Source organism: Marmota marmota, unplaced genomic scaffold (assembly GCF_001458135.2).
Source record: "Marmota marmota marmota unplaced genomic scaffold, marMar, whole genome shotgun sequence".
NCBI lineage: Eukaryota > Metazoa > Chordata > Mammalia > Rodentia > Sciuridae > Marmota > Marmota marmota.
The window spans coordinates 1,613,139-1,627,732 of NW_025999842.1; the positions used below are offsets into that span (position 1 = coordinate 1,613,139).

At 36.1% G+C, this 14,594-nt stretch overlaps 1 protein-coding gene across 2 annotated transcripts in view; it reads left to right on the forward strand.

The window, feature by feature from the left end:
• The first annotated feature begins 2,977 nt into the window (after positions 1 to 2,977).
• Positions 2,978 to 14,594, forward strand: part of Filip1 (filamin A interacting protein 1) — a 174,555-nt gene continuing 162,938 nt past the window's right edge. For both annotated transcript variants that reach the window (XM_048800495.1, XM_015498859.2), the window contains exon 1: positions 2,978 to 3,404. The gene's annotated coding sequence lies outside the window, so the exon portion shown is untranslated. The remainder of the gene's footprint in view (positions 3,405 to 14,594) is intronic.

The window sequence follows — 14,594 nt, forward strand, 5'->3', positions numbered from 1 at the left end:
TAATTAACATGTTAAGAAAATTTTAAAAAGTGTGTGCAAACACACATACTCACACACTTCTGTTCAAAATGGTGTTTCTATTTATTGAATACTTATTATGGTGCTAGGGTATTCAGCAAGGAACAAACAGAAAAATTCTCCATTACCCAGGAGCTTATGTTCAAATCTCAGAGCCAGGCAATAAAAGTTAAGAGGGAATGTTTTTTTTCAAAAACTTGCTTCATGATACCCTTTTAACCTTAAACATTGTAAATCTAAATATGGTTTTGAAGCAAATATCTGCTTTTTCTCTTTAATGGTATATTAAATAGGTTATTAATAATTTGCTTTTAAAAAATTACCCTGCTTTTTTAAAGGAACAAGGTGGGAAAGTTTTGTTTTAGAAAAGAATGTAGAAATATGTTAACACCCTTATTTAATCCATTTGCCTTTCCCCCTACTGATAGCATTAATCTTTTTATTTAAAAAAAAATTTATCATGACTCATTCTTGAAGTTGGGAAATTCAGATTTAGTTTACCAGAGTTTCTCAGAATGCTCACACTTAAGACTGTGGGAAAGGATGCAGCTGAACAGCAATGTATTAACAATATGTGTTGAAAAATCAGTTCCTCATTGACTGTGTACAAAATTTCTATTAGTTCTTAATGGCACTACTTCCTCTGTGGATTATGTAGGAAATGCTTTAGTCTGAATAATCATTCCCCAGGGAGGGGAAGCCTTCAAAAGAAATTCACTTAGAGAAAGAAAGAGAGGGAGGGAGAGAAGGATGGAGGAAGGGAGGGAGGGAGGGGGAGAGAGAGAGAGAGAGAGGGAGAGAGAGACTGACACCCTGATTATGGTAGAATACTGAACTGAGTCAGTCACCCATATGTGCCTAGTATAAAGAAAATAATTTGAACATGGCAATAGTGTCTAATTACATGAAACACTGTATGCTATTGCTTGTCACCACAGTTAACAAAAAACAAAAAACACAAAACAAAGTAATAGCAATAATAGATGGCTAATCCAAAGCTTGAGGAAAACAATGGTGGGAGACTCAGTTTTCATAATACCAACAAAACTGAAAATTCTAATTATCTGAATAGTTACAGAAGAAATAACTCTATCACTCTTTTGATGGAATTATCTAGGCTCATCAAGCACAGTGGGTTATTTCCCTTCAGTTACCTTGACATTAGGCTACAGTCTGGTTTAGATTGGAGATGACCATAGTGAGCGTTAGTAGGGATGAAATGATGTATTCTCAGAGTTCTCTTTTGTGGTTTTCGACCTGGGACTATTGCATATGGTATGTATGTGGAGAGTGTGTATATTTTTCAAAGAAATATATCCCTAGCCACTCTTTGTAATTTTTTAAAAAGTTCTCCTGTTGATTATCTCCTAGCCCTGAATTAGCCCATAGCCCAGGCACATACTTTCCATTCCTATTAGAACTCACTTTTAGGACTGTGAATAGGTTAAGTTTTGAAAACATTCATTAGTGTTAATTTCACATGAGATCTTTATCTTAATAGAAGTCTTTTTCTTTTAAAATCAAGGTTGGCTCAGACCCAGAAAGACTGAGACTAAACAAATGCAATTTTCACATGCATACACTAGTAAATAAATTAAGGGGGAAATGTGGGCTGTCAGTATACTGGTTGGGATGGGAAGAACTGAGATGTTTTCTAATAGGTTGAAATGTGGGGTCAGCTAACTTTTAAGGTGAGGATCATTTCTTTAAAAAGGTGAGAGAGAGAGAGAGAGAGAGAGAGAGACAGAGGGAAAGAGAGAGAGAGAGAGAGAGAGAGAGAGGTAAGCTTTCCCAGAGAGACATTAGGGTTACTGAACACATGAGCTATAAATTGCAAGTATGCAATTCAAAATTTTAAATCTGACCTTACATATCCCTGTGGTCCATCTTCAGTTTGCATGTCAGAAAGAGGGTACTTTTTCCTCAGCTTGAACATTAGTCCAGCAAAAATAAACAAATAAATAAGCAAATAAATAAGCAAATAAATAAATAAATAAATAAATAAATAAATACTGATCTCAGGAAAGAGGGTAAATATTTATAATGATGTTGGTGAGATTTTTGTTAGTGCAATATTCTAATTTGTTAAAAAATAATATTCTTTCTTTCTTCCTACCACACTTGTGACTGAAAAGACCTCTTGCAGTCCCCCATACTGTTAATTTTCTGTATGTAATTAGTAAAACAGTCTCAAGAGATAAATGTATTTATTTGGATGAGTCTTCATTTTAGCAGATTCATAGTGTTTTATGATATAGAATGAAGCACATAAAATATCTGTAGACAATTTTATACGGAAGTTCAGGGTAGAAGTGCTCCTTACCTAGTTTGGAGATGAGTGGGTTAACTGTCAACTACCAGAGGTGTCTAAGTCCTGATTTTCCTGGAATGTTTGCATATGTTACTTTGAATGAATGACTTGAGTGAGAATACTAAGATTTTCCTTTTCAACTTTACCTCTTTCAAAATCATAATGTTATAGACATTCCTTTATGTTAACCTTATTTTAACAACATTCAGGTACACAGTCAAATCTTTTATAACTGGTAAGTGATCTAGCTGTAACATACTAGTGTTGAAAGCTGCTTGGAAATGATCTCTCACCGTGAATTTCCCCAACAGTTGTGATACACTTTAAAAGCATTTTTTTTTTTTTTAAATCAGAACACTTATCAGAGAGAGCCTAATTGAGAAGAATATTGCATTGGTAAATTGCTCTGCCCAAGACAACTGCTGCTCTGTTTCTTTTCAGATTTTAAAACCTAAGTCCCAAATCACAGTCTGCAGTTAAGAGCTCCAAACAATAATTACCTCTGTGAAATGAGCAGAGGTCCTTAAAAGGGTCTGCCGGTTTCCCCCTCAATCTTACAGGGTGAGCAGTGCTGTATCCACTGATAACCCAGCTGCCTAGGAACTGAGTAAAGCCGGCTCCAAACTTCTCAGCTGTTGACAGGCTCGACTTGCTGAGAACACTGGTTAAATATAGCACTCGCGAGCTCAGCTCCTCAACAAAGTCATTGCTCTGACAGTGTTGTGAAGGGAGCAGAAGAGGAGAAACCTAATCTCAGAACCCAACAACACCTAGCAACAGTTGAAAAAAACTTTTAAATAAAAGTCGGTGGGAGATATACAACTCCCAATTTCTGCTGATCAGGATTTCAGGGAGAAGCTGCTTTCCCCCTCTCTACTCAATTTCCTGCATGACTTCAGCTATTGGCTAGACCCAGGAAAGAAAGTGGGAAAAGCTTTTTCCTCTGTATTCTTTTGGGCTGGATAGTTTTTCAGAACTCGAGTCTGTCCTGGGCTGTGGGACAAGCCACTGGGTTCTTCAAAGGATAAACTACCTCCATAAAGGACATATCCTTGGTTAAACGAGCTGCTGGCAGGTAAGAGCAAAATACATAGCTACTTACTCTCGTAAGAAATTTCTGTTTCTCCAAGAACAGAGTTCTCTCCGATTCTGTCTTGTCTCTTTCCTTTGATTCTTCCTGTTCTACTATGTTAGGAATTATTATAATTATTTAAGAAAAATCAGAGACTTCATTTCTGTTTCAGGATTATACAGATTCCTTTTAAACACAAAGAATTTTATAATGTTTTAAGAGCCGTCAAACTATTTCTGCCAAGTTATCACAGGTAACAGAAGTATGACGAAAGACAGTTTTGCAGCTCCTTTCACAATTGGGTTGGCTAAGCAGTGGAAGGGATATTTCCCCAGAAGCAAAATAACTTTCATTTATTGAAACTAGCTAAGCCTCATGTATGGTAAATGAGAGGAAAGCCCCGCATGGTACTCCTATTGCTGCACTTGGGACTTGCTGTCTTATGTGTCTCTTTTTGCGTAGGTCTCTGATTACACTGGTACACCTTGTGCTGATTCTGACCTCATTACACTACGGTCACCCCAAACGCTTCCCACTAGGCACCAAGTATGCCTGGTGTGGAATCATTACTTTTGCAATTGTTGAGTATAACTACTCAGGAGCATGTTGTGTATATTTTAAAACAAATTGAGTCAGTGCTTTTATATAGATGTAACAGATTCTGTTTTAAAAACTTAAACTGAATTTATTAGAAAAGAATCCTTTCTTAAGTTGCATGGATGTATGTATGGGTGTGTTTACTATGGTGTGAAGGAAGTTCTCATTTTAAATGATGAGTTTATTGTCTCCCCCTTCCATGATTTGCTATGCAATTTTAGCAGAATTTCTTAGAGTGAACAATTACTTGTTGAATCTGACAGGTTACGGCTGTACATTGGTGAAAAGGTTAGAACTGATACCTGTGGTCTGTAGTTAGGCTGGCTTTGCACAGAGGATTAGTGAATTTTCTAGGCTAAGGACACTATCAAAGAAGATATAAAAGCACATTTTAAAAGAAATTGTTAAAGTTTATTTTGTCAACATAGAGAAAGAAATCATCTATGAATTTTGAGCAAATTGTTAACAAATTGGAATGTATCAACTTTTTTGGTAAATGTTCCTATTTTAAGAAAACCAAATTAAAACTTATATAGTGTTCAAGAAAATGAAATAGTACACACATTTCAGTATGTTTTATGTTTCATAGTTCTGATTACTTGATTAATTTTCAAACTAAGTGAATTTAATCATATGTAATGATATGTACTAGTAGTGGTGCACTTTGGTAACATTAGGACTGGAGAAGAAACTCCTAGTGCTTTACTGGAAATGAAAATCTTTGTCTTGAAAGAGTTTTGCAAAGTCAGAAATAAATGCTTTAAGTTTTTCTGATTTTTATCCTAGGAAGGGTCACATTGTTGGCTTCCAAATGCCTACTAATGCCAAGATCTGCCATGAGTTCTATACAAGTAATTTCTTTTGGAGTCAGGGGGACAGTTTGTAGATAATGGAGCACAGTATTTGGCCCTGAATGAAAGCCACGTTTGCTGATGAAGTGGAGTTTTGAGTGTCATTAACTGTCTTCATGGCTGTAAGATTACTCCTAAGAGTCAAGAAGAGCTCAAATTAAACCATGTGATTTCCTCCACTATGTGAACAATCAAACTCTTCATGACTATGCAGATCTGTTCTCTTATTTATGCAAGTACATGTTTCTGTGCCATTTTGAAACCCTCCCCTTCCCCTTCATCATACATTGCCTTGTCTCCTACCATAAGAAGTTCCATTCTCTTCACCCTTCACCTGATTTTAATACTGCTCCCCCTCCTTCCATCCCCCACTGCCACCCAAATCATCTTGTCCATGATCACGGGATTAATTTCACTAAAGCATTACTGTGCTTGTCTGTCTACTCTTCAGTTATCTACTGGGACTCTTAGTTGCTGCCAAACACCTAGGCTGGGTATTTTGAAAGCCTTCCATCGTCTGGCACCTACTTAACTTTTCCAGTCTCTTTCCCATTACTCAGCAAGAGGTCCATCTACTTCAGGTATTTCAGATTATGGTCCATTATCCAAACACATACCCAGTGAACATTTCAGTGCTTCACCTTTGCTCATGTTATTCCCCATGCTTGGAATGCATTTACTCTCTGTTCTTGTGAAGACTTTGTCTACTCCTGAAGACCCAGATCAGTGTCTTCCACCCTTCACTCTGATTTTTTTCGGGGCCATAACTTTTAGAAGTGATTTCTTCTAGTTTAGACAGTTTGGTGCTCTGTTAGAATTAGGGTACTTTGGAGTAGGTTTTGCCTCATTAAATCCAGGGCAATTTTATAAAGTCTTTTAGACACAAGGTGTTACTAAATATCAGTTGGTTTAATGGTTTGGATAGGAGTTGTCCCCCAATAAGCTCATGGATAGGCAATTAGATTATGAGCTGTAACCTAAACACTGAGTTAATCCACATGATGGGTTAATATTTTTAAAGGAATAGTGTGCAAGGTAGAGCTTTGGATGGAGGAAGTAGATCTCTGAGGCTATGCCCTCAGGAATTGTATGTTGTCTGCCTGGCTCCAGTCTCTTCTCTCTCTGCTTTCTGGCCACCGTGAGATGAGCAACTTTCCTCTTGCCAGGCTCTTCTGCTATGATGCTCTACCTCACCTCTGGTCTAGAGCAATGGAGTCTGCCCACTGCAGACTGAACCTCTGAAACCAGGAACCCAAAATAAAATTTTACTCCTTTAAGTTGTTCTTGTCAGGTATTTTGGTTATAGCAATGCAAAGCTGACTAATACAATTGGCTTTGAAGTTTCTCAGTCCCATTAACATTGCGGATGTTCTGCTAACTTTTGTGGCTCTAGATTTCTGATGATGAGTATATCAGAAGTATGGATAAGTATAAAATTAAGAAAGAAAAGTGATTATACATTTGGTTAATAGCTTTTTACTCAAAAAATTCTGCAGGAAAGCCCTCATGATTTTAGCATGCAAAGAAAAATTATAATTACAAGCAATTTTAACTATGCTCATGTATCTAGTTGTGAAGATGATGTTGTATCTCTCAGAAATCTAATTGAAAGGACATCTGTCTATCTATCTTCTATGTATGCACCAGAACTTCTAAACCTCTAAATATTATAACTAATATACTTTTATCATTTTTCGCTGCCAGATTTTATTTATAGTGACCTTTGGTACAGTGATTTTAAGTCATAAATCCTTCTATTTGTGAGTTAAGGATTAGAATCTGGGCTTGAACATTAAAACATTTAAATATATATGATTCTTTTTCTGTGTTGTTCTTCCATTCCAAAATATTTTTAAAAAGAGATGTTTCTCAGCACTATCTTTAATCATGAGAACTGCGGTCTTGCTGCATGATATCAAGCATGAATTATGCTTTCTGAAGTGATTTATTCTGTGTCTACCAAAAGAAAAACAAAGAGGTTAAATTTACTCTTCTAAATGGGCATTCAGCAAGAATCACTATGGAGTTTTTCAATGGAATTTGTGAAACATTTAATATATTCATTAAGCATTAATTTCCCTATGGTTACATTTTTTACTTATTTTTTAGAAGTGAAACTTAGAGTGTCAAGATCATTGTACTGTCATGTGTAACTAATTAAAACAAATAAAAAAAAGAAGTGAAACTTAGAGTATTACACATTCTAAATAGTGCTAATTGCATTTTTCTTTTTTAGGCAGATGAACATTTCTTCATGAGACAGGTGTCTTCTATTTAGGATGTTATAGAGTTTATGCACATTTTCACTCATTTGTTTAATTTTATGTCTTTAAACTTGTGGATTTTAGAAAGGTACTAGCATGATAAGGGGGACAAGCTTAGGTTGAGATCTACTTCAATATAAAAGTTCAAGAGAAAAATATTGGTAACAGCTCAGAAAAATGACATAAAAGTCTGCCATGTAAGTTTGTTTTATACTTGTTATTGTAATATATATTTATAAAGTAAAAATATAAGCTAATAAAAATATTTTCTTTTCTTAAATCTGAGTTGAAGATATAACAACAAGGATATGTTCAGGAAAGGCAAATCAGTGCCTCAGATTCCTCATTGGTAAAATGAGAATAATAATGCTACTTCTTCATTGAGTTGTTTCAAGATTAAATGACTTAATACAATATATAGTTGTCTGATAGATTTTCCAATAAATTTAATCTATTATTGCTTTGTCATCACACTTTAAATGTAGTTATTTGTTTAAAACTTTAATCTTTGTTGTACACAAAATTCTTGGATACTAATGGTTTGTGAACTCAAGTTCATAGATCATACAGAAGGCAGAAGAATGTATTGTTTAAATTTGGAATCTTGTTTGGAACATACTTTGCTGCTGGGTACTCTAAGCAGACACAGTTTGAACAGCAGCCAATAATTTAGTATGGAATTTATGTTTCAAACCCTCCCTTATCACTCAGCAGTCTGCTGTCTTATAGAAGCATTACTAAAAAGGCTAAGAAATCACCCACAGCAAAAACTGCTGTATGGTTTCTATATTTACACTTAGAGATAAAGAGTGTTTATACACAGTACTTGGGTGCCTCTTTGACAGCCAGCTACCCTGGGTGATGTATCAATGGAGACTTCCATGGAGAGATGCAGTATACAGTTATCATTCCTTATTTCTTCTCTTAGATAATTTGTTGTGTTTTTACTAACCTAGTAACAGATAAAAATGAAAAGACCAAAAAAGGTCATCTCATGCTAACCTTACCCTTACCAAATAGAATTAAACTCTTGTTATTCACTGCCATTAATCCTTTTCATTCTTAAATATGACAAGAAAAACATGTTCCAAGACAAACAAAAGAGTATTATATCATAAATGTGTATGTGTATATATGCTGGCATGCTTAATATTCTGCATATTTAATTTAACAAAAATACATGAAGCACCCCCTAAGTAGGGAAGTTTCTTAGTAGCTTTAGTGGCGATAAACCTTACACAGGAGAACTGTAGCTTAGACTTTTTGATTTTACTTTTTTTTTTCCCAGGTGAAAGGAAGAATCTGAAAAAGATGAGGCAAACTGTGTTTTAAAATTGTGTTTCTCTAGCAAAAACCTTGTTCTATAAAGAAAGGAAGGAAGGATAGAAGGAAGGAAACAGAAGAAGGAAGGAAGGAAGGAAGGAAGGAAGGAAGGAAGGAAGGAAGAAAGAAAGAAAGAAAGAAAGAAAGAAAGAAAGAAAGAAAGAAAGAAAGGAAAAGAAAAAAAAGGAGATTACTTTTCTTGGCTTTACAGGTTACTTTATAGAAATTCTAGGGCAAAAATATAGGACCCCCAGGAAAATATATTGAATTGTGTTTTTTTTTTTGTTTAAATATTCAGTCTTAATTCTTCAGCTAATGAGAGAGGAGAAAAGGTTATAGGCAAGACACAGTTTTCTCTGTGGTAGTAGTGAGGCAGTTTAAAAAGCCAGGTGGCCTGTTGTGGAAGAACTTAGCATAAGGAAAGTCAAACATGAATTGAGCAGCCTTAGCTGGCTGGTAACCAGCTGATTGCAGAACTTGAGAAAATCCCGGCAGAGAAATGAAGTAACACAAACGTTAACCAGCACCCCATGCTTCCCTGTCCCTGAGAGCTTTGTTTAAGCACAGCAAAACTGAGAAGTCAAAAGAAGGTTTGTGTTGCTTTTCCTTTTTGGGAAATGGTGTCAACGTGCATAATATTGGGTGATTTATGTGTTTCTGAGGCCTGTGAAAAACAAACTGAGAAGTTTTAAAGTTAATGCAGAATTTATTGCAAATGATCTTATTTTAATTGAGCCCTTAAGGTATAAGGATTTTTCTGTTTCTAGTCTCTTGCTTAAATGCTGTCATCTATCTTCTTCACCAAAACAGATGAAAATGATGATTGTTGCTTCACTGGCCAAGGACCTTATATGCACTTATATGTACAAATATGTACTTGAAAGTAGTCTTTTGTTATCATTGTAACTGCACTCCTCCCAAGTTAGCTTAAAGAAATGAAATATCTGCTGCTTATCTTTGTGAGGAAAAGGTGTAAGAAAGTCATAAAATGAGCATATCAGAGTTTGTCAAAGGCATTCTTTAAAAAATAATTTGCTAAAGATTTAAGGCCAGAAGATGATTTGATTGAAAACAGTAGACTACTGACATCACCAAGACAATCAAGTTACTGCCAACTTCTCTTGTTTATCTAAAAGATCTTTGCAAAAAAATAAGGTTTTCCCACACACACAATACACGCACATGAGTCATAGGCAATACAATAATAGGGATAAATGGACTTTCTTTTTCTTTAATATGCTTATGTCTGAAGTAACTCATTTTACAGCTTTCTTCTTTGAGGTATCACAGCACAACAGGAAAGGAAGAGGCATTGCTGAGTTCATAATGCTATTTCAGTGTGGCAGCCTAAGTACATGAGGAAATGACACCCCAGGCCTGTATTTGGAGCCTTGCAGTTACTGTGACGACAACACACACTAAAGGAAAACAAAGATGGTCTGCTCACCAGGGTGAGCCAGGAAGAGTTTTGCCAGCTCAGATTTTTCCTAATTATTCTATAAGTCTTGAAATGTGACACTAGAGGTATTCAAAGCTCTTTGTGTTTCATTAACTGTTTAGTAAGTGACACATGCTTGAAGAGCAGCCTGGTATTTGGATCAGGGAGTGGCCTCATATATAAGCTTAGCTTTTACATGTTGTCTTTTTAGAGATCTTCTGGTTTGGACACCACAAAACCAACTGCTTTGGTCACAGTCTGTTGCTTGTTCTGCTCCTTGAGTAAGCCAGATGCAAAGTTCACTCCTCAGGGGCCCTGCAACTTCGGGTTAGAACTCCTACCTGCTCCCTTCTGCTCATTCCATAGATTGTTGCATATTAGGTGTTCCTGCCAACGACTGAGAAATCTAAAGTCTTATATAATGATATATAATATAATGATAATAATAGTTATATGTAATATATTTACTATGCATAATATATAATAGCCAAAATATACTCAAGATTACTATGTACCAGGTATTGTGCTGAGCACTTTATGGATGATTTTATTTGCTTCTCATAACAACTATAGGAGTTTTATTTTGTTTTGTTTTTGGTGGTGGTGGTACTGGGGATCAAAGTCAGGGCCTCTTGTATGTTAGGCAAGTGCTCTACCATGGAGTTACACCCTCAGTCCTATAAGATACTATTTTTATCCCTCTTTTGTAGGTTAGGAAAATGAGGTTTATCAATATTATATAACTTGCCCAATGGTAGATTTGAAATTTAAAATAAGGAAACTTGACCTTATTGTAATGTAGGCAGTTGTTCAGGGAACACCTCCACCTAGATGATGGTGAGAAGTTTTAATGAGTGTAGAATGTGAAACTTCACGAGATCTGCTGCCTCTGTAGTTGTAAAAAATTCACTAAAGTAAAAGAATAAAGAGATTTTGCATTAAAAAAAGTCAACGAGGCCTCTTTCCCAGGGTCCCACAGTGAAGTCAGAGAAGCTTCAGTGGCCAGTGGAGTTGGGCAGCCCTTGAAGAACTGGGCTTGGGGCATTGGAATGCAAAAGCAAGTCTTCCAGCTATTGATGGAGCAATGTGATTCTTGGTTTTGACACTGCTGAGTCAATTCCCTGGAAGAGATGCCAAGGAAAATTTGATTTTATGATCCTTTATGGCTACAATTATGGCTACATCATTTGATACATTTGGAATTTGGTCTGTTGCTGCTCCTATTGACAACCCAGGACCCAGCCTTCTCTTTTAACATTTGAAATGCTCTCCAGGTATCTGTCTTGATCATAAACATTCCGTTTGTGAATGTTCAAGAAGAAGTTCTACAAAATACTTATCCTGGTGTTGGTAGCCATATTCTCTTAAGAAGGTGTGTGTGTGTGTGTGTGTGTGTGTGTGTGTGTGTGTTGGTCAGAGGAGGCCATGAAGAAAAGGACAAAAGGTCTGTTCTGCCTAGTAACATCTTATTTACTCCTGATAACTTTATTTAGGTAGGGAGTCAGCAATCTGGCACAAAGTTATTTCATCAGAACAAAACCAAGGACAAAACAAAACAAAATAGAGAACCTGCTATAATGAAAGGAAAATAATAATAATGAAAGGAAAATTATCTGACACTTTTCAGCCAGAGATTTACTACTATGTACCAGTGTCACAAATACCTTATTGAATATTTTATTTCATTCTTTTATCTTTTAAAACAAGAGTTGCCTACATGATGCTAAATGTCTATTTGGAAGTAATTGAATTTTTTTTTAGTTTTTATTTGCATATCTGGCATTTAACTTCCAGATTTTCAGAAATAGTAGAAGGCATTTTAATAAAATTTTGATGAAACAGATAACACTTTGCTTTTTCTTATGTCAGCAGCCCTAAACATGTCACATTTCCAGTGTATCAAATAGTCCTAAGTAAATCAACATTTCATATAGGATGAACAGAATGAATCTCTTCCCTCTGAGAAATTCTATAAGGTGAAAATGGTATCTTGTCACAAAAATACTAGTGCACCTTAAGCCTTCTCCCCATCCCCTTTTAGAAGCGCGTGCGTGCGCACACACACACACACTTTATTGCTTGATGCGCAGGCCTTGTATTACTACTGTTTGACAGGCTAAACATCTTCCAGAAGCAAAGATATTGTGCTCTGTGACACAGACCTGTATAATTCAAATCAATGGAAAAACTTGAAGGCAGAGATGCCTAACATTTCAGCAAGTCCTTCTGTTTCATTGACAGGGTCTCTTCTGATTTCCTTGCAATAAGTTCAGATTTCCCCCTTTGTCTTTTCCTGTATTTGTATAAAAAGGTGTAACAGTGTCAAGGAAGAAAATAATTAGTATTCCATCTGCTGGAGACAAAGAGCTTGACTGGTTGGCTTCTGGAAATATTTTTTCTCATTCAATTATTCCAAATTTCTCTTGGCAACAAAACTGAGTGATAATTTCCACCTTAGTCTTTAGCTAATGTTTCTTAAATGGAATATATTAACAATTTATCACATTCAAAAGTTATCTTGGACTTCTGTAAGATTTCCTGGTTCTCTTGGCACTTCCGCACCTGGTCTGACTGCAAACAGGAATGAGGTTCTGGATCTCACGTTGTTGATGATGACATGGCTTTGGTCCGTGGGCTCCCCTTAACCAGCAGGAAACTGAAGAGTGGAAACATCTAGACTCAGCTGACTTGGGACCATCAGACCATATAATTCTGTGGTTTTCAAAGTCACTAGGGGTGTTTTAAAATTCATATGCCTGGGCTATGCCCACAGAGGTTCTGATTCAAGTTGGCTTGAGAGGGTGCCCAAATATTAGAGTATTTTGGCAGATTATATATGATTATGATTTGTACTCAAGATTGAGGATGAGTTAACTAGGATCACCTCAAAGTGAAGTTACTCAGCAGAATTTATAAAGACCTCCTTGCAGGTAGAATTGGGTCTGGAACTGAGTTCAGCTGACACTTGGCAGAGGGCACTTTCCACACCTTGCAATGGCTGTATTCCTGGTTCAAGTGAGTGGACCCCAGGATCATTACCTGACTTTGCTTTTAACATCTTGACTAAGGATCCTTCAATTGCTTCCTGGATTTATTTCTATTACTGCACCTTAGTTCTGGATAAGAGGCACATAAGATGAACTACAGGCAGAGCAAGGACCAGAATTTAAGTCCTCTGAGTCCTAGTCTTTTGCTTTTTCTATCACATAATTATAATAAACATTGTAGTTGCTAATAGTTTTGAGTGTCTTGATGTATTAGGCATTAACAACTCCATGAGGCAGATACTCATATGCTGTAAATTTTACAGATAAAGAGACTAAAGAAATTGCTCCCCCACAAGCAGGTGGCCATGCTGGGGTGAGTCCAGGCAGTTGGACTCCTCAGCCTGTGCTTGTGATCGCTTAATCACTTTGCTATTCTGGAGCTCACTCTGAGAGTATAAGGTGTTAAATGGCAGCTGCTCCCCTGTTTCAGCATCAGGCTCTAGTGGCAGTTGGCTTTGGTGCCCTTAGTTCCCACTAACGAGGTTTTCTGTTTGACTGGAGATTGGGTTCTTGACTTCTTCTTTGTTTTCCCAGTGAGTGGGCCAGTTGGAAAAAACTTTTTCTCTTTGAAACTCTTTTAAAGTGCTTCATTTCCCCCAGCAACTGTGCTTCTTATATCTTGTCTTTCTTTTCCCTTGTGGACCAATGCAACATTTTATGCCTTATTTTGGGACACACATTCTCTTTACCTTTTCAAAGCCATTCTAGTTACAAATTCCTTGACTTTTCTCCTTGCCTACGAGTCTGGATTGCTTCCCCATTTTCCCTGTGATCCCTGTCTGGATTTTCATACTACTCACTCCCTAATTCCTCTCATAATATCCACAACAGCAGGAAGGGATTAATTGTTTCGCTTCTCCTATAGCAGCAGGTGCACTGGAAACAAGCTGGTCTGTCCTGAAAAACTGATAGGTCAGTGGGTCAAAGTACTCTGAAGAACTTTTAAAAACCCCAATTTTTTTTTTTTTTTTTTTTTTTTAGGTAGCCTATATGGAACTGTTTTTCTGTTTGATTCCACAAGTTTAAAATTCTACTCAACAGGACTTTTTGCACCTAGGAGAAAATTAATATGCATTGTCTAGTTAAATGAAGTTTTCTAAGATAAAAATCACCAATGACAAATACCATAGTATAGATTTTTTTTGAGCAATAAAAACTAAACAAAAAGATTATTATAATTGTCTTGTGATAAATATTTAAATGAAAATTCAAAGAATGTGATAGACTCAGTTGTGATTTGGAACTGTTTTTAGAATTACCTTCTAGGGCTCAATAAATGTTTGTTAAATTTAATCCATTAATGATCATTAAACTGAGAAAGTAAACATTACTACCTGTTTTTATTGATTGAATTGAACTTATTTTTTTTCCTTGATAAAAATGGGCATGACTATCTGTGACTGTAAGTAATTATTTCTCTTACTTCTTAGTTTTTTTTCTAAATGTTTAATGGTCACATATTGCTTTTCTAACAATATAAATTAAAGTCAGCAAATGTCCATTAAAGTATCACTGAGTAATCAATTCAGTACTTAATGAGCAGAATCTGGACTCTAGCTCAGATTAGCACAGTATAGATGTATTTCCATTAACAGGCTAAAACTCTTAAATACAGTAGCGTAAGACACAGCTATTAACACAAGTCTAAGTGCAACTATTTGCCCCTCATCTTT